This window comes from Schistocerca cancellata, chromosome 4, assembly GCF_023864275.1.
Source record: "Schistocerca cancellata isolate TAMUIC-IGC-003103 chromosome 4, iqSchCanc2.1, whole genome shotgun sequence".
Classification (NCBI taxonomy): domain Eukaryota; kingdom Metazoa; phylum Arthropoda; class Insecta; order Orthoptera; family Acrididae; genus Schistocerca; species Schistocerca cancellata.
In genome coordinates this window covers 178946047-178969325 of record NC_064629.1, presented here as the reverse complement: position 1 = coordinate 178969325, position 23279 = coordinate 178946047, and the positions used below count along the sequence as shown (strand labels likewise).

Here is a 23279-nt window from a genome sequence, read left to right as displayed (position 1 = left end):
CTGTGGTCTGAAGGGACGGAGTTTGCACAAAATAACATCACAGGTGTGTTTAATCGGATTCAGATCACGCGACTTTCGTGGCCGAGATATCAACGTGAGTCCAGTATCCTGTTAACCAAGCCACTGTAACACGATTGCGGCCTCATGGCGTAGACAGTTATCCTGCTGAATATCATAGCAGTTGCAAACTTAGAAAAGGAGACTCTTCTTTTGCTGATCACCTCTTTTAAAAAAGGACGTAGTCATAGGTGCTACGTGATTTGTTACGTAACCTCCATGAAGGAAGGAAGATGAACTAATCTTGAAATAATGGAAATTAATAAACATACGTCCATCAGCCCAAGATTTGTACTGTTACAGCACTGAGTAGTCAAGGGAAGGCAGTTAGAAACCTGTATTATAACTCGTTAACATTGCCATAGGCAGAGCGGTGGAAGCAGGAAGCTAGCTGATACGTCACAAGTGGGTCAGGCCCTTGACACATTATGACACTGCCTGTTGAGTGAGAATACGCATCCAGCAGAAAGAAGGCTGGCAGAAAACCAAGTGAAGTCAGACAATCATATCTGTTAGCTCATGAGACCTGCTGCAAGACTCCTACACAACAGCACATAGCAAGGAACTTGACACAGCAATTAACAGTCTGTTGAATGAATATAGCAGAATAAGGAATGTACATGTGATCATTACGAACTGGGCCTACATTTACATTTATACTCCGCAAGCCACCCAACGGTGTGTGGCGTAGGGCACTTTACGTGCCACTGTCATTACCTCCCTTTCCTGTTCCAGTCGCGTATGGTTCGCGGAAAGAACGACTGCCGGAAAGCCTACGTGCGCGCTCGAATCTCTCTAATTTTACATGCGTGATCTCCTCGCGAGGTATAAGTAGGGGAAAGCAATATATTCGATACCTCATCCAGAAACGCACCCTCTCGAAACCTGGACAGCAAGCAACACCGCGATGCAGAGCGCCTCTCTTGCAGAGTCTGCCACTTGAGTTTGCTAAACATCTCCGTAACGCTATCACGCTTACCACATAACCCTGTGACGAAACGCGCCGCTCTTCTTTGGATTTTCTCCATCTCCTCCGTCAACCCGACCTGGTACGGATCCCACACTGATGAGCAATACTCAAGAATAGGTCGAACGAGTGTTTTGTAAGCCACCTCCTTTGTTGATGGACTACATTTTCTAAGGACTCTCCCAATGAATCTCAACCTGGCACCCACCTTACCAACAATTAATTTTATATGATTATTCCACTTCAAATCGTTCTGTCCGCATACTCCCAAATATTTTACAGAAGTAACTGCTACCACTGTTTGTTCCGCTATCATATAATCATAAAATAAAGGATCCTTCTTTCTATGTATTCGCAATACATTACATCTGTCTATGTTAAGGGTCAGTTGCCACTCCCTGCACCAAGTTGCCTATCCGCTGCAGATCTTACTGCATTTCGCTGCAATTTTCTAATGCTGCAACTTCTCTGTATACTACAGCATCATCCGCGAAAAGCCGCATGGAACATTGGACACTATCTACTAGGTCTTTTATATATATTGTGAAAAGCAATGGTCCCATAACACTCCTCTCTGGCACGCCAGAGGTTACCTTGACGTCTGTAGACGTCTTTCCATTGACAACAACATGCTGTGCTCTGTTTGCTAAAAACTCTTCTGTCCAGCCACACAGCTGGTCTGATATTCCGTAGGCTCTTACTTTATCAGGCGACAGTGCTGAACTATCGAACGCCTTCCGGAAGTCAACGAAAATGGCATCTACCTGGGACCCTGTATCTAATATTTTCTGGGTCTCATGAACAAATAAAACAAGTTGGGTCTCACACGATCGCTGTTTCCGGAATCCATGTTGATTCCTACAGAGTTGATTCTGGGATACCAGAAACGACATGATACGCGAGCAAAAAACATGTTCTAAAATTCTACAACAGATCGATGTCAGAGATACAGGCCTATAGTTTTGCGCATCTGCTCGACGACCCTTCTTGAAAACTGGAACTACCTGTGCTCTTTTCGAATCATTTGGAACCTTCGGTTCCTCTAGAGACTTGCGGTACACGGCTGTTAGAAGGGGGGCAAGTTCTTTCGCGTATTCTGTGCAGAATCGAATTGGTATCCCGTCAGGTCCAGTGGACTTTACTCTGTTGGGTGATTTCAGTTGCTTTTCTACCTCTTGGACACTTATTTCGATGTCAGCCATTTTTTTCGTTTGTGCGAGGATTTAGAGAAGCAGCTGCAGTGCGGTCTTCCTCTGTGAAACAGCTTTGGAAAAAGGTGTTCAGCATTTCAGCTTTACGCGTGTCATGCTCTGTTTCAATGCCATTATCATCCCAGAGTGTCTGGATATGCTGTTTCGATCCACTTACTGATTTAACGTAAGACTAGAACTTCCTAAGATTTTCTGTCAAGTCGGTACATAGAATTCTACTTTCGAATTCACTGAACGCTTCACGCTTCCTTACGCTAACTTTGACATCGTTTAGCTTCTGTTTGAGAGGTTTTGGCTGCGTTTAAACTTGCAGTGAAGCTTTCTTTGCTCTTGCAGTAGTTTCCTAACTTTGTTGTTGAACCACGGTGGGTTTTTCCCGTACCTCGCAGTTTTACTCGGCACGCACCTGTCTAAAACGCATTTTACGATTGCCTTGAACTTTTTCCATAAACACTCAACATTGTCCGTGTCGGAACAGAAATTTTCGTTTTGATCTGTTAGGTACTCTGAAATCCGCCTCCTATTACTCTTGTTAAACACATAAACCTTCCCCCCCTTTTTTTTATATTCCTATTTACTTTCATATTCAGGGATGCTGCAACTGCCTTACGATCATCAGAGCCGCATACTAGCTCGCTTTAAACACTCGAGTGTTCCAGCTCTAATCATGAATTGATCATTCGGATCGATGGATTAACAGTAATAGTACTCAATTCCATGATTACGAAACTTTAGTGAGTTAATTTCGTAGATGCTCCAGACAGTTTACGAGCTAGGTGACGAAGTATTAGAGATTAAGGTCTTCACTTGGTGAGTTTCATGCTCCTCGCCAACAACCCTCTGCTGATGGAGAAACCGACTGTCTTCTGACAACGTAACATCGTAAGGTGCTGCCACCACTGAAGTTCGAGGCAGAAACCAGCAACAGGGCCTCTTGGGGCCTACATTCCTGCTCAACGCTCACTCACCTCCGGGAGCTGAAACCCACCAAGCAGTAGGTTGGATATGAACCAGCCACACAATTACTGGCACACGTGCAGTACGGATTGGTAATAATAGATCATCATAGAAGGAAGGAAGATCAGAATTTAACGTCCCGTCGACATCGAGGTCGTTAGAGACGGAGCGCAACCTCTGATAGTTTCAAGGATGGGGAAGGAAATGGACCGTACCCTTCCAAAGGAACCATCCCAGCATTTGCCTAGAGCGCTTTAGGGAAAACACGAAAAACCTAAAGCTGGATAGTCGGACGCGGATGTGAACTGTTGTCCTCTAGAGTACGAATCCAGTGCGCTAATTACAGCGCCACCTCGATCGGTGCTACATTAGTGTTGGGATCCATGACTCGATGTCGTAAGACTTCGGATGATTGAAAATTGTACGACCTTGCATACAGTGCGCGCGCACCATGATGTAAGTCGTGTGCCGAATTTTATGTGCGTGTCTTACTATGGTTAGTACAATACACTCGAAGCTATGTGGTACCAATCTAGGTATGGTGGTTCTGTCATTTCCATTTCACAGCCGGCCGCAGTGGCCGAGCGGTTCTAGGCGCTACAGTCTGGAACCGCGCGACCGCTACGGTCGCAGGTTCGAATCCTGCCTCGGGCATGGATGTGTGTGATGTCCTTAGGTTAGTTAGGTTTAAGTAGTTCTAAGTTCTAGGGGACTGATGACCTCAGCAGTTAAGTCCCATAGTGCTCAGAGCCATTTGAACCATTCCATTTCACAGTAACGACGCGAACAGTGGACTGGGTCCAGTACAACAGCTGTGGAATACAGTGATATGACCTGCTGGCGTCGTGGGAACGTGACGTGACAAGGAAGGTGTTTAAGCTGAGCAGAGACGAATAGAGAATCTAGAAAAAGTACCTGCAAAACACAGTTCGAACCACTCTGGAGATCGAATCAGCTGGAACAGTCCAATCAGCCGTTACGTACATCACGAAGCAACTTAAAGAGAACCCGTGATAATAACAGTAGAAAGAAATAATAGGAACAGAGGGCACGCTCCACTACTCGTGGAACTTAAGCTGCAAAAAAATCGATTCAGAAAATAATGGAAAACGCACGAGGCCTACGAGACAGACGACATATGCACCGACTACAACGTTAATTAAGGTCGAGACTGGCTGAACTGAGAAGAGAAACGCAGTAATACAAGATCGGCTCCTTCCTTCTGTAGAGTTGCATTTGCTTAGAGTGCTCTAAGCCGGGAAACCACCATGTTCTGTTAGGGTAACAGCAAGTAGCCTCTCATATGACCATCTGACGATTGCCGAAACATTCGTCTACAGGAACGAAGAGCAGAATACTCTACCGCAGAAGCAGCTTACCCCTCAATAAACCCTGGGAGAGAGAAACGTCGAGCAAATAATTCAAAATTTTCGCGGAAGACAGACAAACCGCGCACAAATAGCGACACCTTGGGAAGTCAAGAGTATAATGAAAATCAGAAATGGCACATCAGTTCATAAAGACGATACCGATACTAGGTGAATATATCAGGCCCACTCGAGACAACAGATTAGGTACAAAGTGTCAGTAAACTTACAAGGGGAGGCCACGACGTTTGGAACGCGAATTACTGCAAACTTCGTACACTCGTAGTACTCCATGAGGACAACAAAATGTGTAAGCAGTAACGCGTACTTCTCAAGCGTTATTGAGAAAATAGCAAGATAATTTCGCTCGTCAAATGTATATCTGTGCGTTGCCTTGTTTACAAGGAAGCATCGGCAGACGAGTGGTTAGCGTTCAAGCCCCGAAATCGCTGGATCGAGTCCCGCTCATCAGTTTTTTTGTATCTAACACAGTCATTTTCTTTACTATTTATATTAAAATTGATGTAATGGGTAAAATACGTGTAATCGGATGAACTTTCATTAAATTTACAATGGTATTTGGCAGTCTACAAATTTTTATCACTAATAATATAATATTCACAACTACCGACTAGTAAACGACCAAACGCATAAAGTGGTACTGAAAATGTAAACTTGTCCGTGTCTTCGAAATTGTTCGTATTTAGTCGAAAGAGAACGAGAAATTGCTTCTCGTGAAGACGCTATTAAAATACACTCGATACTGCATGACCAATGGTCAGCGCCGATATTTAAGGAAATGCTGCGTTATGCATGGTTTGCTTCCAAATTATCGACTGAAAGAGAGGTTTTTGAAAATGTTAACGAGGTTTGTTTTTCCACGGAAAACCTCAAAAGATCTTGCGTGTGCGGAAATATACCATTTATGAAATGCAGCTGGTGCCGTTTAACTTTGTTTTTCATGTTTTTGCGAAAAATACTATCCCGCAACGTGTAATGTCAAAAACGACGATTTATTGTGCATCTTTCAAAAGCCGTCTGTGCCGTTCAAAACTTGGAGGTAACAAGTCGGTTCTGCCTCCTTCCAGGTATAAGGGATTTCTCAAATCACGGACAAGCATACATTTTCAGTATCACTTTATGCGTTTTGCCGTTTAATAGTCGGTAGTTGTGAATACTATATTATTTGTGATAATGAAAATTTGTAGACTGCCAAATAGCATAGTAAATTTAATAAAATTTCATCCGATTACGCGTATTTTTCCAATTACGATTACGCGTATTTTTCCAATTACATCAATTGTAATATTAATAGTAAAGAAAATGACTGTGTTAGAAATAAAAAAAAGTCATGGGCGGGACTCGATCCAGCGACCCAGAGATTACTGGGCTTGAACGCTAACCACTTTTTTCCCATTTTGTTCGGTATTGTTCGTTGCATTTAGTCTGGACGGACATCACAAGACATCCGTTCAAGTGGATCGTTGATTCCTTTACTCAGATTTTTTATTACAGAGGGCGAGCAGCCCTCTGACCGAACACGCCTACCATGCCGGCACTACTCGGCTGCCGTCGCTTCACGGTAAAAATGGCCACACACAGGTATATATCTGAGGACCGAAATTATCTTGAGATTTTCTCAATGACGCTTGAGAAGTACGCGCCACTGCTTACACATTTTGTTGTCCTCATGGAGTACCATGAGTGTACGAAGTTTGCAGTAAATCCGCATTCCAAACGTCGTGCCCTCCCCTTGTTAGTATTGCATAGCTCAGCAGAATCATCACGCTCTGAAGCATTAGGGACATCCAGTGATCCACACCTTCCCTGAAACTGACATGAAATGTGATCTTAAATCTCACCATCCAGATAGAAAATGGGAAACTTTAACAAACGGTAGAGTTTTGTGATTCGGTGCCTCAGAACGACTATCTCGGATACGACGAACTTAGTCGACTATTCGCTTGCTAATGTTGTGAGCATCCATGAGAACTGGTTAAGGAACTATGAAACCACAGGTAGGCGACAAAATGTTGGACGACCACGCCTCATCACAGAACGTGGAGGTTGGACGCTTGCCCAGTCTGTAACGCAGGATAGGCGTTGATCTGTGGGAGCCCTGACGACGAAGTAGGCGCAAGTTTCTCGCAGCGCACCGGTCAGCGAAAATTGTTGAACATGGTGCTCTTCAGAAGACAACCCCTACAGCTTTCCGTGTTGACAAAACGACGTCATTTCCCAAGGCAGTGGCCCATGACAGCTGTGGACAACGCAACCATAATTGCAGACCAACTGCATCCGTTCAGTTTGATGTCTTCTGCGACGGCGACGGAATATCTCAGCAAAATAATTGACCGTGTCACAACTCCAGAATAGTGCTGCTGTGGTTTGATAAGTATGATAGTGAACTCACGTTGATGTCGTGGTCACCAAATTCACGTGATATGAACCCGATGGAACACGTCTGGGAAGCTATCTGGCTCCAGCTCCATGGCCACAAACCACTGGCTCGTAATTTACGGGAAATGGGTGACCACTGCCTACGCAATTGTCTCTACTTACGGAAAGGAGTTGCCGAATCCGTGCTACACAGAACCGCTGATGTACTGCGTTTCAAATGTTGACCAGCACTCCATTAACCAGGTGGTGAAATTGTTCCCGGCGGGGTCAGGGATGTTCTCTGCCTCGTGATGACTGGGTGTTGTGTGATGTCCTTAGGTTAGTTAGGTTTAAGTAGTTCGAAGGTCTAGGGGACTGATGACCATAGATGTTAAGTCCCATAGTGCTCGGAGCCATTTGAACAATTTTTTTTGATGAAATTGTTTGGATACACCAGTGTACCAAGTGGTGTCACTTCGACCTTGACAGGAACGGAAATCTTCCGACCCAATTTCGTGCAGTTCCTTTTCAGACAAGTAAATCTTTGGAACTTCCTGGCAGATTAAAACTGTGTGCAGGACCGAGACTCTATCTCGGGACCTTTGCCTTTCGCAGGCAAGTGCTCTACCAACTGAGCTACCCAAGCGCGACTCACGATCCGTCCTCACAGCTTTAATTCCGCCAGTACCTCGTCTCCTACCTTCCAAACCTCACAGAAACTCTCCTGCGAACCTTGTAGAACTAGCACTCCGGGAAGAGAGGATATTGCGGAGACATGGCTTAGCCACAGCCTGGGGGATGTTTCCAGAATGAGATATTCACTCTGCAGCGGAGTGTGGGACGGGGCGTGAGTCGTGCTTGGGTAGCTCAGTTGGTAGAGCACTTACCCACGCAAGGCAAAGCTCCCGAGTTCGAGTTTCGGTCCGGCACACAGTTTTAATCTGCCAGGAAGCTTCATATGAGCGCACACTCGGCTGCAGAGTGAAAATATCATTCGAGTACGTCTTTGACTGTAGCTCATATGTGCATATTATGAACGGACATATTTTGAGAAGCATTCACAATCATTTCCTGAGGGCGAATAAACAAAGACGTGCACAATTAGCGTAGTGCTGGGTAAGCATGAAAGATGTACTGGAAATGTTACACTGTCAGCAATAATAAGAAAGAATAAGAATCACGCTCAATTAAGGAATATTCTTTCAACATCCTCGCGTCGTCTATATTACTACTGAAATTTATTTTAATTATTAAAGTATTTTGCTGAAAATATGGAACGTAATGTTACGTTCACTTTCCTAATGGTCAAAGTAAAATTATTTCTGTTTTGCCTAAGTATTAGCTGCTAGCAAAGCTACAGTCTTTTACAGACTCTCCACAATTGTGGGCACTCCGTTTTGTTCAGTTCGAACTCAGTTCTCGCTGGCGAATCCTTCTTGTGCATCGGGCCTGTTATCAGTCCCTAATGAGCATACCCAGACGTCACATTACAGTGTCCGGATACCTCATTCTGTCTTGTTTTTATATTTGCTATGCAAACAGAAGTATAGTTTATCGAGACTATATGTAAGTAAATCCTTCGATGACTGAACTTTGATAGTGATGAAGCGGTGCAAGAAGTGAAGTAATGGCTCCGTCAACGAAGTCAAACGTCCTATACATAAGGTATCAACAAACTGGTCTATCGTTAGGTGACGTTTGTTCGCCGCCAGGGTGAATACGTTGAGAAATAATTATGTAGACACGAAGAATAAAGTTGTAAAATGTTAATAACGTTTGTGTTATTTAAAAAGCTTTAAGAGTTGAAACATAAAATTCGGAGGCATTACTTTTCAGCACGTCCTCGTATATGGAAATAACGTGTAAGAGAGCGGACGCAGTACACAACACTAGATGCCACGAAATAAACAATGTATTTCCAATACTTCTGGTTTTAACTTTGGATCGGCAGTGGCTGTACATTTTCATGCGTATTTATTGCATGTTGTTACACTGTTCATGACATACAGATTTAATTTTACGTAACAAAGACGAATATATGTTATTAAATCTTCATTTAGAAAAGAAACATCCAGCTACGCTCAACAATAAAAATGCTTTTCCATACTACGTGACCGGTGAGTGAGTCAAAGTTCTCTCAGCGCTGTTACTGCTGTTGAGTTTTAAATTAAGCATTAGTTATCACGCTGTTGCACTATGTACTGTAGCAATAATTTTATTATTTTATTTCACTATCAACCGATAGACTATGGACAGAAGAAAAATTAACAGAAATGTAAACGGAATGGCTAATTTTATTAAAGGTGACTTTATATACTACTGTCTGATGCAGCTTTCGACGCTAAACTACCCTGTGCAAGTCTCTTCATCTCCTCATAGCTATATCCATTTGAAACTGAAGACTGTGTTCGACAGTTTGCCTTCCTATACAATTTTGACCCTCCACATTTCCCTCTACTGCTAAATTGATAATTCCCTCTTGCCTCACAGTGTCTCCTACCGACATCTCCCTTCTTTTAGCCAAGTTGTGCTATAAATTTTGTTTCCTTCCCAGTTGTATTTAGTAGCTCCCCATTAGTTACTCTATGTACCCATCCAGTCTTCAGGATTCTTCTATTGCACTACGTATCAAACGTTCCTGGCATCTTCTTGTCTGAAGTGTCTATTAATCACGTTTTACTGCCATACACAGCTACACCCCAGACACCATCACAAAGGACTTCCGATATTTACATTTACACTACTGGACATTACAATTGCTACACCACGAAGATGACGTGCTACAGACGCGAAATTTAACTGACAGGAAGAAGATGCAGTGATATGCAAATGATCAGCTTTTCAGAGCATTCACACAAGGTCGGCGACGGTGGCGACACCTACAACGTGCTGACATGAGGAAAGTTTCCAACCGATTTCTGATACACAAACAGCAGTTGACCGGCGTTGCCTGGTGAAACGTTGTTGTGATGCCTCGTGTAAGGAGGAGAAATGCGTACCATCACGTTTCCGACTTTGATAAATGTCGGATTGTAGCCTATCGCGATTGCGGTTTATCGTATCGCGACATTGCTGTTCGTGTTCGTCGAGATCCAGTGACTGTTAGCAGAATATGGAATCGGTGGGGTCAGGAGGGTAATACGGAACGCCGTGCTGGATCCCAATGGCCTCGTACCTCCAGCAGTCGACATGAAAGGCATCTTATCCGCATGGCTATAACGGATCGTGCAGCAACGTCTCGATACGTGGGTCAAGAGATGGGGACATTTGCAAGACAACCACCATCTGCACGAACAGTTCGACGACGTTTGCAGCAGCATGGACTATCAGCTCGGAGACTGTGGCTGCGGTTACCATTGACGCTGCATCACAGGCAGGAGCGCCTGCGATGGTGTACTCAACGACGAACCTGGGTGCCCGAATGGCAAAACGTCATTTTTTCGGATGAATCCAGGTTCTGTTTACACCATCATGATGGTCGCATCCGTTTTTGGCTACATCACGTGGAACGCACATTGGAAGCGTGTATTCGTCATCGCCATACTGGCGTATCACCCGGCGTCATGGTGTGGGGTGCCATTGGTTACACGCCTCGGTCACCTCTTGTTCGCATTGACGGCACTTTGAACAGTGGACATTACATTTCAGATGTGTTATGACCCGTGGCTCTACCCTTCATTCGATCGCTGCGAAACCCTACATTTCAGCAGGATAATGCACGACGGCCTGTTGCAGGTCCTGTACGGGCCTTTCTGGATACAGAAAATGTTCGACTGCTGCCCTGGCCAGCACATTCTCCAGTTCTCTCACCAACTGAAAAAGTCTGTCAATGGTAGCCGAGCAACTGGCTCGTCACAATACGCCAGTCACTATTATTAATGAACAGTGGTATCGTGTTGAAGCTGCATGGGCAGCTGTACCTGTACACGCCATCCAAGCTCTGTTTGACTCAATGCCCAGGCTTATCAAGGCCGTTATTACGGCCATAGATGGTTGTTTCGGGTATTGATATCTCAGGATCTATGCACCCTAATTGCGTGAAAATGTAATCGCATGTCAGTTCTAGTATAATATATTTGTCCAATGAATACCCGTTTATCATCTGCATTTGTTCTTGGTGTAGCAATTTTAATGGCCAGTAGCGTAGTTCTAAGTCTAGGGGACTGATGAACACAGTTGTTAAGCCTCATAGTGCTCAGAGCCATTTGAACCAAAACACATCTTGGAAAAATGAAGAAATAAAAGCAGAAAAGAACTGAAACTCTGACTGGCTGTGTTATATTTTATAACTATACGTTCTTGATAACGAATAGCTTAAAAAATTCTGTTTTGCCTGGCAGTGAGGGCAAGCTCTCGTTCGTCCGTTAAGTCACGGGTGTCGTGCGTATGGGGCATTTGAACCCTCTCCTCCTGAATGTGACTGAGTGTGTCACCTGCTGCATCCATCATCCTCCTCCTCCTCCTCCTCCTCCTCCTCCTCCTCGTCACTGTGGCTTAGTCCATTGTACTAGTAATGGCTTTCTCGTATACGGACTTGCACTTACACTGGCGAACATTGCCCGCCACGATACTGAAAGCCACTTGGCGGCTTTGCGGTCACGTCACACGGTACGGGAACTACGAGGGTTGCCCAAAAAGTATTGCACCGAATTTGTTTCTCAGCCGAAAACAATGCTACAAATCCGAAACGTTACGTCTGTATTATTTGAAGTCTCTTGAGTGAGTTAGCCAAGTTTCCGCCACTTCCGACAGATAGCGTAGCTGCAGGACAGTTTAAAAATGACGTCTATATGTGATGTACGTTACAAGCAACGTGCCGTTGTTGAATTTCTGATTGCAGAGAAAGGAACTGTGGGGAATATTGACAAACGCTTGTGCAAAGGTTATGGATCATCACAGCAGTACAGTTAGTCGTCAGAAGGCAGTTCGGCTGAGTTCTCCACGATTTGGAATGGTCGGACAGACCATCCACGGTTCTAACACCTGACATGCTGCAGCGAGCTGCTGTCATTCGCGAGGACGACTCGGCAGTTGGCACTGCATCTGTCAATCAGCAAAGGAAGTTCACACAGTGAAGCGCTGGCCCCGCCACCAGAACAAGAATTGGTACCGACAGGGCATACACGCTCTTGTTTCGCGCTGGAGGAAGGCCATAGAACAGGATGGAGATTACGTGAAAAAGTAGGACATGTAGAATAAACACCATTCTTTCGTTTGTGTAATTCTCATTATGTTCAATAAACAACTGTTCAAGGAAAAAAAATGTGGTGCATTACTTTCTGGGCAACCCAAGTACATATAAAGTCACTGTTATAAGCGACTAACGCAAAGGGAGGGTTATTATGGCCCAGCGCCTGTTTCTATCTACATCTACATTTATACTCCGCAAGCCAGCCAACGGTGCGTGGCGGAGCGCACTTTACGTGCCACTGTCATTACCTCCCTTTCCTGTTCCAGTCGCGTATGGTTCGCGGGAAGAACGACTGCCGGGAAGACTCCGTGCGCGCTCGAATCTCTCTAATTTTACATTCGTGATCTCCTCGGGAGGTATAAGTAGGGGGAAGCAATATATTCGATACCTCATCCAGAAACGCACGCTCTCGAAACCTGGACAGCAAGCTACACCGCGATGCAGAGCGCCTTCCTTGCAGAGTCTGCCACTTGAGTTCGCTAAACATCTCCGTAACGCTATCACGCTTACCAAATAACCCTGTGACCAAACGCGCAGCTCTTCTTTGGATTTTCTCCATCTCCTCCGTCAACCCGACCTGGTACGGATCCCACACTGATGAGCAATACTCTAGGTCGAACGAGTGTTTTGTAAGCCACCTCCTTTGTTGATGGACTACATTTTCTAAGGACTCTCCCAATGAATCTCAACCTGGCACCCACCTTACCAACAATTAATTTTATATGATCATTCCACTTCAAATCGTTCCGTACGCATACTCCCAGATATTTTACAGAAGTAACTGCTACCAGTGTTTGTTTCGCTATCATATATTCATACAATAAAGGATCCTTCTTTCTAAGTATTCGCAATACATTACATTTGTCTATGTTAAAGATCAGTCGCCACTCCGACCACCAACTGCCTATCCGCTGCAGATCTTCCTGCATTTCACTGCAATTTGCTAATGCTGCAACTTCTCTGTATACTACAGCATCATCCGCGAAAAGCCGCATGGAACATTGGACACTATCTACTAGGTCTTTTATATATATTGTGAAAAGCAATGGTCCCATAACACTCCTCTCTGGCACGCCAGAGGTTACCTTACGTCTGTAGACGTCTTTCCATTGACAACAACATGCTGTGCTCTGTTTGCTAAAAACTCTTCTGTCCAGCCACACAGCTGGTCTGATATTCCGTAGGCTCTTACTTTATCAGGCGACAGTGCTGAACTATCGAACGCCTTCCAGAAGTCAAGGAAAATAGCATCTACCTGGGAGCCTGTATCTAATATTTTCTGTGTCTCATGAACAAATAAATCGAGTTGGGTCTCACTCGATCGCTGTTTCCGGAATCCATGTTGATTCCTACAGAGTAGATTCTGGGTTTCCAGAAACGACATGATACGCGAGCGAAAAAATGTGCTAAAATTCTACAACAAATCGACGTCAGAGATAAAGGTCTATAATTTTGCGCATCTGCTGGACGACCCTTCTTGAAGACTGGGACTACCTGTGCTCTTTTACAATCATTTGGAACCTTCCGTTCCTCTATAGACTTGCAGTACACTGCAACTGTCGCCAGCATGTGTGGAAAATGATTGCAGGGCTGGGAAACGGCGTTTACGGGACAACGTGTTCGACCTCTTTATCTTACTTAACATTACAAACTTTCGCGCGCTTCAAGAATTCATATCCAAAGAGCAGGTCTATTTTACAATTCACCCGAAACTCCGAGATGAAATCCTCAAAGGCGGCTTTCGTAGCCGGATAGATACTTAGTGCCCCCAACCCCCTCGCCCACCTCCCCACCCCTTGAATTTTTCATACTTTAAGCACGACATACGCACATAATTTGCATCAAAATACGGGTCGGAAATTTGTCTATTGATTAATACATCTTTCCTGAATTAAGTTTGTTATAACGACAACTGCCTTATACAGATGACGCAAACGCCGTGTTATACTGCACTACTTTTTATTATTTGAAGAAAAAAACAAGCAGCCACTTTTGTACAGCTTTATTCATACCAAGACGTGCTTAGTGTCTTAATCCACCTTCATCTGGCGTAATACATTTACATCTTCATCAGTGTAACGTTTCTATCGACTGCGTTTTAAAGCTGCAGCTTCCGTTTTTCTGTAATTTGTGGCTCCTTTTTTCGCCTTTATGGCTCCTTTTTCCGCCTTTATGTGTATAACACACTTCGCCGATGTAGCGTAGCACTCATAATGTGGCGACAAACGCATAGATGAACCTAAAAGTATTTATGGAACGCATATAAAGGCGAAAAATGAGTCACAAGTACAGAACAAAAAAAAAGTTCAAATGGCTCTGAGCACTATGGGACTTACCATCTGAGGTCATCAATCCCCTAGAACTTAGAACTACTTAAACCTAAGTAGCCAAAGAACATCACACACATACATGTCCGAGGCAAGATTCGAACCTGCGACCGCGGCAGTCGCGAAGTTCCGGACTGAAGCACCTAGAACAGCACGGCCACACCGCCCGGCTACAGAACAAAAGGAAGCTGCAGCGTCTACAGTGCAGTCGAGAAAAACGTTATGCTGGCGAAGATGTAAACGTATTACGCCATTTGATGGTGAATGATAACGCGAAACATGTTATGGCATAAATCAAGCTATACAAAAATTGGATGCTTTGTGTATTTCTTAGAGTAAATCAGCGCGAAGACAAGGAGCTGAACCAGGATTAGTAATCAAAAGACTATTGTCACATAACGTTAGTAGGCTTCTTTAACTCTCAATGAAACTGTCACCTTTCAAAATAACCTAACATCCATCTACAGTAAAATTAAGTCTTTCACCGTAATCTTTGAAAAGGAAAGAGAGCCGACGATGAAGTCATTTGTCAAAGCAGAGTAGCAGTATACCGAACTTGAATACACTAACCGTCTGACCCGCACCCATGTGCGTCTAGTATATAACAAACGGTTGGCTTACTCAGTGGACCTACGTATCCGACAGGCCCGCTCAACCACAGTTAACATATAGGCGCCCTATAAGTTAATAATAACTTCTATTCCGTATTTACATTCGACGGCTTCGTGAACTCACTATCACACCTAAACTAGATGTCTGACTACGCCAGACACGCGTCGGTTATCACAACCGAGATTCCGATAGGTGACACTATCGCACTCTACCACTCTGACGCAGAAAAAATGTTTGTTACCACTGTACCGCCGCGAGACGATCGGAGACGGTGGCGGAAAATTGCGAAGTGACGACGAGGGCGCGTGGCATTGTTGTTGATGGGCTGGAGTGACAGGAAGAGAGACTCACCTCTGGCGGCGGCAGGCGACTGAGTGCGCACCCAGCGGCGGCACGCCCTTTTAATACGCCTTCCTGCCGGGCCGGCCGCGGCAGCGCCGCCACGCGACAAGTGGCGCAAACAAGTTCGCACATGATAGTGCCCAGGGCACCGTATCTCCCTTCAATAAAACTTGCCGTCATCCCCACAAATGCGTAGCTTGTAAAGAATATAATAGACGAAATAATCATATACAATTGAGATTCGTTAAAGAAGGTGGTTGATGGATGACATACTATCATTAAAGTCGTCGCTACTCAATGTTTTTAACAATATTAATTGTGCTAGTCTCGTGTAAAGTGCCACAAACGATAACTACACTACTGGCCATTAAAATTGCTACACCACGAAGATGATACAGACGCGAAATTCAACCGACAGGAAGAAGATGCTGTGATAAGCAAATGATTAGCTTTTCAGAGCATTCACACAAGGTTGGCGCCGGTGGCGACACCTACAACGTGCTGACATGAGGAAAGTTTCCAACCGATTTCTCATACACAAACAGCAGTTGACCGGCGTTGCCTGGTGAAACGTTGTGATGCCTCGTGTAAGGAGGAGAAATGCTTACCATCACGTTTCCGACTTTGATAAATGTTGGATTGTAGCTTATCGCGATTGCGGTTTATCGTATTGCGACATTTCTGCTCGCGTTCGTCGAGATGTAATGACTATAAGCAGAATATGGAATAGGTGGGTTCAAGAGGGTAATACGGAACGCCGTGCTGGATCCCAACAGTCTCGTATAACTAGCAGTCGAGATGACAGGCATCTTATCCGCATGGCTGTAATGGATCGTGCAGCCACGTCTCGATCCTTGAGTCAACAGATGGGGACGTGTACAAGACAACAACCATCAGCATAAACAGTTCGACGACGTTTGCAGCAGCATGGACTATCAGCTCGGAGACCATGGCTGCGGCTACCCTTGACGCTGCATCACAGACAGGAGCGCCTCCGATGGTGTCTTGACGACGAACCTGGGTGCACGAATGGCAAAATGTCATTTTTTTCGGATGAATCTGGGTTATGTTTACAGTATCATGATGGCCGCATCCGTGTTTGACGACATCGCGGTGAACGCACGTTCGAAACGTGTATTCGTCATCGCCATACTGGCGTATCACCCGGCGTGATGGTATGGGGTGCCATTGGTTACACGTCTCGGTTACCTCTTGTTCGCATTGACGGCACTTTGAACAGTGGACGTTACATTTCAGATGTGTTACTACCCGTGGATCTACCCTACATTCGATCCCTGCGAAACCCTACATTTCACCAGGATAATGCACGACCGCATGTTGCAGGTCCTCTACGGGCCTTTCTTGATACAGAAAATGTTCGACTGCTGCCCTGGCCAGCACATTCTCCAGATCTCTCACCAGCTGAAAACGTCTCGTCAATGGTGGCCGAGCAACTGGCTCGTAACAATACGCCAGTCACTACTCTTGATGAACTGTGGTATCGTGTTGAAGCTGCATGGGCAGATGTATCTGTACACGCCATCCAAGCTCTGTTTGACTCAATGCCCAGGCGTATCAAGGCCGTTGTTACGGCTAGAGGTGGTTGTTCTGGGTACTGATTTCTCAGGACCTATGCACCCAAATTGCGTGAAAATGTAATTACATGTCAGTTCTAGTATAATATACTTGTCCAATGAATACACGTTTATCATCTACATTTCTTCTTGGTGTAGGAATTTTAATGGGCAGTAGTGTATGTATGGCGCTCTAGATTGATTTTTAAAATGGGAATCAACGGTGTAGAAACTAACGCTTTCAAATTCACATGTGTTACATGTCGTTCTCACCATACAGGTGAAAAAAGGCAATTTATTGTTTTACGAATACTGTATCTCTGAATAAAATACACTAAGTCTGATCTTCATAAACATTGCATCCGTTAATACACAGGGTGGGCATTAAGAAAACCGGCAAACTGCAGGGACAGGTTCCTGATTGGAAATTGAGGAAGAACGGTCCTACGAACATCTGTGCGGAAATGCAGTGATAACAAATCGTCCCGTAACACAATACAAATGGTTCAAATGGCTCTGAGCATTATGGGACTTGACATCTGCGGTCATCAGTCGACTAGAACTTAGAACTACTTAAACCTAACTAACCTAAGGACATCACACACATCCATGACCGAGGCAGGATTCCGGTCTGTAGCGCCTAGAACCGCTCGGCCACATCGACCGGCTACCACAGTACAGAGAAGCATCGCATCCACGTCACAACACATGTCCAAAGTGGCCTCAGTGACAATGCAGGTGACAGGGATAGTAGCGGTTGTCATGCAGGATACACAGAACCGTACTTTGGCTTATACCATGTTGGCGGGCCACTTGCCTGGAGCTTGTACTGGGGTTCGTCTTAATATCCTGTAGGACCCGGTCCTCCAAATCTGATGTATGCAACAGTCCGCCGCATTTCTGAAAGGGCCTATGGTCTCTCAAACTCCCAAAAAGGTCTTGAAATGTTGTGTGATGTGATTGGTGTCTGTGAGGGTACTTGTTTTGGTACATCCGTGCTACCTCTCGACCGATTCCATATGATTGGCCGTAGAGAAACACCATCTCGCCTTATTCCTGACAGTGGTTAGACACTGGACTCGCATTCGGGAGGACGACGGTTCAATCCCGCGTCCGGCCATCCTGATTTAGGTTTTCCGTGATTTCCCTAAATCACTCCAGGCAAATGCCGGGATGGTTCCACTAAAAGGGCACGGCCGACGTCCTTCCCCATCCTTCCCTAATCCGATGAGACCGATGACCTCGCTGTCTGGTCTCCTTCCCCAAAACCAACCCAAACCAACCCCCTTATTCCTGACATGAATTCCAGACCTTTCTGCTGGTTACAGTATGCTGCTTCAGTCACGCAGCCTGCAACACACAAGGAACACACGGCAGGCGGTCAGAGGAATTATCATTCGTCAGCACCCTCTACCGTGGCATCGATGCATTCCCAGACACAAGTTCATACCGCTTGTTCCTCTCCATTTCCAGTCAGAAATCCGTCCCTACAGTTTGTAGATTTTATTAATGTTCACCCAGCGTAATACTGTGTAAGAAATTATTTTGGTAATACCACAGTATAGAATTTTGCTGCGAAGTGTTTTCATTAAGCTCATGGAAACATCTGTTTCCGTTTGCCGCGATGAATAACGAATAGTCGTCGCCACATGTTACGATAAACTTATCGATGCGTTCCGACATAGGTTCCCAACACTACAATTATTCTTTCGCATATGGTTTTAAATCGAGGTACAAAATAGGCGGAATTTCGTTCCTTCTTCGTCGAATTGACGCTTCTACAAAGATATTCCAGATACTAGGTGGTACTGTCTTAGTGCGGCAGGCGATATGCATTGTATACCAGAGTGCTCTTACCAGCACATCGCATTCGTCGGGAAACAACGTGAATTCGACGATGCTGTGCTCATTTGTGACTATCCAGTGAGGAAAGAAAGAGAGACATGTACTGCAAGTGTATGTACGTCGCAGGAATAGCACCTTCAGTTACGTAACAGAGAAAAAATAAACGAAAAATATAGTTCGAAAGATGGATTCGTGATACTGTTCGGTAAAACAGTTGTCTCCTTATAGCAACAAAGATTTACGGAGCTCGTGAGAAGACCAGTACTGAGCGAAACGATGCAGGACACAATGATGCCGGCCGTGTTGGTCGAGCGGTTCTAGGCGCTTCAGTCTGGGACCGCGCGACCGCTACGGTCGCAGGTTCGAATCCTGCCTCGGGCATGGATGTGTGTGATGTCCTTAGGTTAGTTAGGTTTAAGTAGGTCTAGGTTCTAGGGGATTGATGACCTCAGATGTTAAGCCCCATAGCGCTCAGGGCCATTTGAACCATTTTTGACACAATGATACATACCCCGCATCGATAGCGGAAAACAGGAATCTAGCTACAACTACATGAAACGGTATTTATAAGTCCCCCACTAATAATGTAGACTGCCAAATTCCGTGGATAAAGTTGCCTTGGCTTGATTGTATTTTCCTCCAGGGTTGCAACTTCACGGCATCGTTTTCGTTTGAAATGATTGTTGACGTAGTACGTAATAAAGAAAAAGTTTGTGGAAAGGTGATTTATTTGGCTTCCATGTGTAAACAACGATACAAGTGAGCCGATCTAAACTCTGTCGCTGGATCACTGTAGCCAACTTCACACTAGGCGAAAGCAATACAGCGCCACTCGTCCCAGTAGACATACCTATTAACACGATCGCTTTCGGGACGGGGAAGTATGCCGGCTCCGGATCGAATTTGCCCGGCTCATTAACGACGAGATATCGACGTGCCGGCTAGTCTGGCTGTGCTTTTTAGGTGCTTTCCCACGTACCACTAGGTGAATAACGGGATGGTACCCGCCTCAGATACACGCTACGCAAACAGTTTGAACGATTTGTCATACTTGCCGCGGAATTTACTCTGTATGCAGACAGACTGGGTACAATGTTTCTGTCCTTGGGGTATGAATAGAAGACTGATCAGCTTCGGTGTATGGTCTCCTTAAACACTCACTCACCATCGGCAAAACAGCGTCATCTTGAAAACATGTATGTACAGCAGCAGCTGTCAGATCGTGCCAAGACAGTCACTCCCAACTGAGGGGTCTGCTTGTTACGTCATTTTTATGGCGTCAAATGAGTTATATTACAGAATTATTGTGTGTATTCTGATGCAAATTAATTGTCTTGCAATCTTAAATTACGGCGATGATAATTTATATGGATAATTCGGTGCATACAAATGGCATTCTGGGTCCTTCAGAAGATGCCGGTTCAGTTCACATGCAAAATTTTTTTTTTTTAAATCATAAACTAGCGTCCGGTGTGGCCGTGCGGTTCTAGGCGCTGCAGTTTGGAACCGCGAGACCGCTACGGTCGCAGGTTCGAATCCTGCCTCGGGCATGGATGTGTGTGATGTCCTTAGGTTAGTTAGGTTTAAGTAGTTCTAAGTTCTAGTGGACTGATGACCTCAGAAGTTAAGTCTCATAGTGCTCAGAGCCATTTGAACCATTTATAATAAACTGATTGAACCGGTCTGAAAGGGGGAAAGTTTCAAGGAGTAAAAATATACCACAGTGGCAACAACAGAAAAAAAATACCAAGTAAAGATCAAACAGAATGTTCTTGTGATGTATATCAAATGACACTGACTGATCAGAGGATTACGAAACTGAAATGGGGTTTTAGCTTTGCAAAGAAGTACGAGAGTTATCTGCCTTTGACGTACAATTAGTTTCCAGAATCGAAATGGTTTCACTGAAATACTTCAATTGTCTCAAAATGATTTTATAAAAAACAAAAAAAGGCTTTGCAGAATTAGTGTACGAAGCTATTGATTAACAAAACCTGTAACACCTGGTTCTGGCTACATGTTCTGACTACATGTTAACACAGCTTGGGATAGTTACTAAAAAAGAAACAAATACAAAAACTTCAATCACACGAAGAAAACTTATAAAGGAAATGCAAGTGAAAAAATAGATATGAAAAGGGACGGAGAATTTCGAGCCATTTCATTTACTGATCGACAGTGGCTGTTACGCAATATGAGAACCAACTTTTATTGCAAAAAAAATTAGACTGTACTTTAGAAAAGAGTTTTTATCTCAAGAAATCGATAAGATGCTCGGATTGATGAAAAGAGCGGCGAGTTCCGCGTAAATATATCGCATCCTCTATTACGTACCATCTCGTAAAGCTTATAACATTAGTCAGTATCGACCTTCGTCACTCCCGTTCGGCTTGATACGAGCAATCAGGCCGCTTATGGCCCTAACGCTGTTCTTGACCGTTGCGGAAGAAGGAAGGCAAGTTTGCAAGGCTACACAACCCGCAGAGGTCACTAGGGGACGAAGGCGCTGCCGACAATCGGCTGCAGCATTTCGTAGCAACCGTCCCGGTGAATCTGCGGAAACGGAGATGTAAACCTTGCTATTACCGAATACGACATAACTGTCGTCGTAAATGAGAAACTACACTACTGGCCACTAAAATTGCTACACCACGAATATGACGTGCTACAGACGCGAAATTTAACCGACAGGAAGAAGTAGCTGTGATATGCAAATGATGAGCTTTTCAGAGTATTCACACAAGGTTGGCGCCGGTGGCGACACCTACAACGTGCTGACATGAGGAAAGTTTCCAACCGACTTCTCATACACAAACAGCAGTTGACCGGCGTTGCCTGCTGAAACGTTGTTGTGATGACTCGTGTAAGGAGGAGAAATGCGTACCATCACGTTTCCGACTTTGATAAAGGTCGGATTGTAGCCTATCGCGATTGCGGTTTATCGTATCGCGACATTGCTGTTCGCGTTAATCGAGATACAATGACTGTTAGCAGAATATGGAATCGGTGGGTTCAGGAGGGTAATACGGAACGCCGTGATGGATCCCAACGGCCTCTTATCACTAGCAGTCGAGATGATAGGCATCTTATCCGCATGGCTGTCCCTCGCGTCCATCTAGAAAAGTTTTTACTGAGTTTAACGAAGGCGATGTTGGCCTGAAGTATTGACGATGCCCTTTGGCTACACTGTTTAAGGGATCGTTCTAAGAAATATCAAATTAAGATCAACCTGAAGATTCCTAAATAAAGCGAAACGCGTAGTTGAAAAATAAAAAAATAAAATTGCAGCAAAGACTTTTTTTAACCAATACGGAAATCCAATATGACGTCACCTATGTTCTGGCTTTGCCGCAACAATCGACCTTACATCTCATTGACCACTCACCTCTCCACGCAACAAAAATCTGATGAGTCTTATTCCGACCGAGCGAGGTGGCGCAGTGGTTAGCACACTGGACTCGCATTCGGGAGGACGACGGTTCAATCCCGCGTCCGGCCATCCTGATTTAGGTTTTCCGTGATTTCCCTAAATCGCCCCAGGCAAATGCCGGGATGGTTCCTCTGAAAAGGCACGGCCGACTTCCTTCCCTGTCCTTCCCTGATCCGACGAGACCGATGACCTCTCACTTTGGTCTCTTCCCACAAACAACCCAACCCAACTCTTATTCCGATTTTCACGCTTGGAAATACTCCGCAACGTGAAAGTTTGCGTTTTCACGTCACAAAAATCGGCCAACTGCTCGCCCAGGTTGTTTTTTATGTCCCATCTGAGGACGATTTCAGCCAACTTTCACATTTTTCCCCCCTTACTTACGGACACAATGCAGTAATATTCAGCGTCGGGATTCTACGAACTTTTAAATACATTCCTGGAAATTGAAATAAGAACACCGTGAATTCATTGTCCCAGGAAGGCGAAACTTTATTGACACATTCCTGGGGTCAGATACATCACATGATCACACTGACAGAACCACAGGTACATAGACACAGGCAACAGAGCATGCACAATGTCGGCACTAGTACAGTGTATATCCACCTTTCGCAGCAATGCAGGCTGCTATTCTCCCATGGAGACGATCGTAGAGATGCTGGATGTAGTCCTGTGGAACGGCTTGCCATGCCATTTCCACCTGGCGCCTCAGTTGGACCAGCGTTCGTGCTGGACGTGCAGACCGCGTGAGACGACGCTTCATCCAGTCCCAAACATGCTCAATGGGGGACAGATCCGGAGATCTTGCTGGCCAGGGTAGTTGACTTACACCTTCTAGAGCACGTTGGGTGGCACGGGATACATGCGGACGTGCATTGTCCTGTTGGAACAGCAAGTTCCCTTGCCGGTCTAGGAATGGTAGCACGATGGGTTCGATGACGGTTTGGATGTACCGTGCACTATTCAGTGTCCCCTCGACGATCACCAGTGGTGTACGGCCAGTGTAGGAGATCGCTC

At 45.0% G+C, this 23279-nt stretch overlaps 1 protein-coding gene across 1 annotated transcript in view; it reads right to left on the bottom strand.

Annotated features, from left to right (window-relative positions):
• LOC126184830 (organic cation transporter protein-like) overlaps window positions 1-15429 on the bottom strand; it is a 185464-nt gene extending 170035 nt beyond the window's left edge. The window contains exon 1 of the mRNA XM_049927418.1: window positions 15420-15429. The gene's annotated coding sequence lies outside the window, so the exon portion shown is untranslated. The remainder of the gene's footprint in view (window positions 1-15419) is intronic.
• Window positions 15430-23279: the final 7850 nt, after the last annotated feature.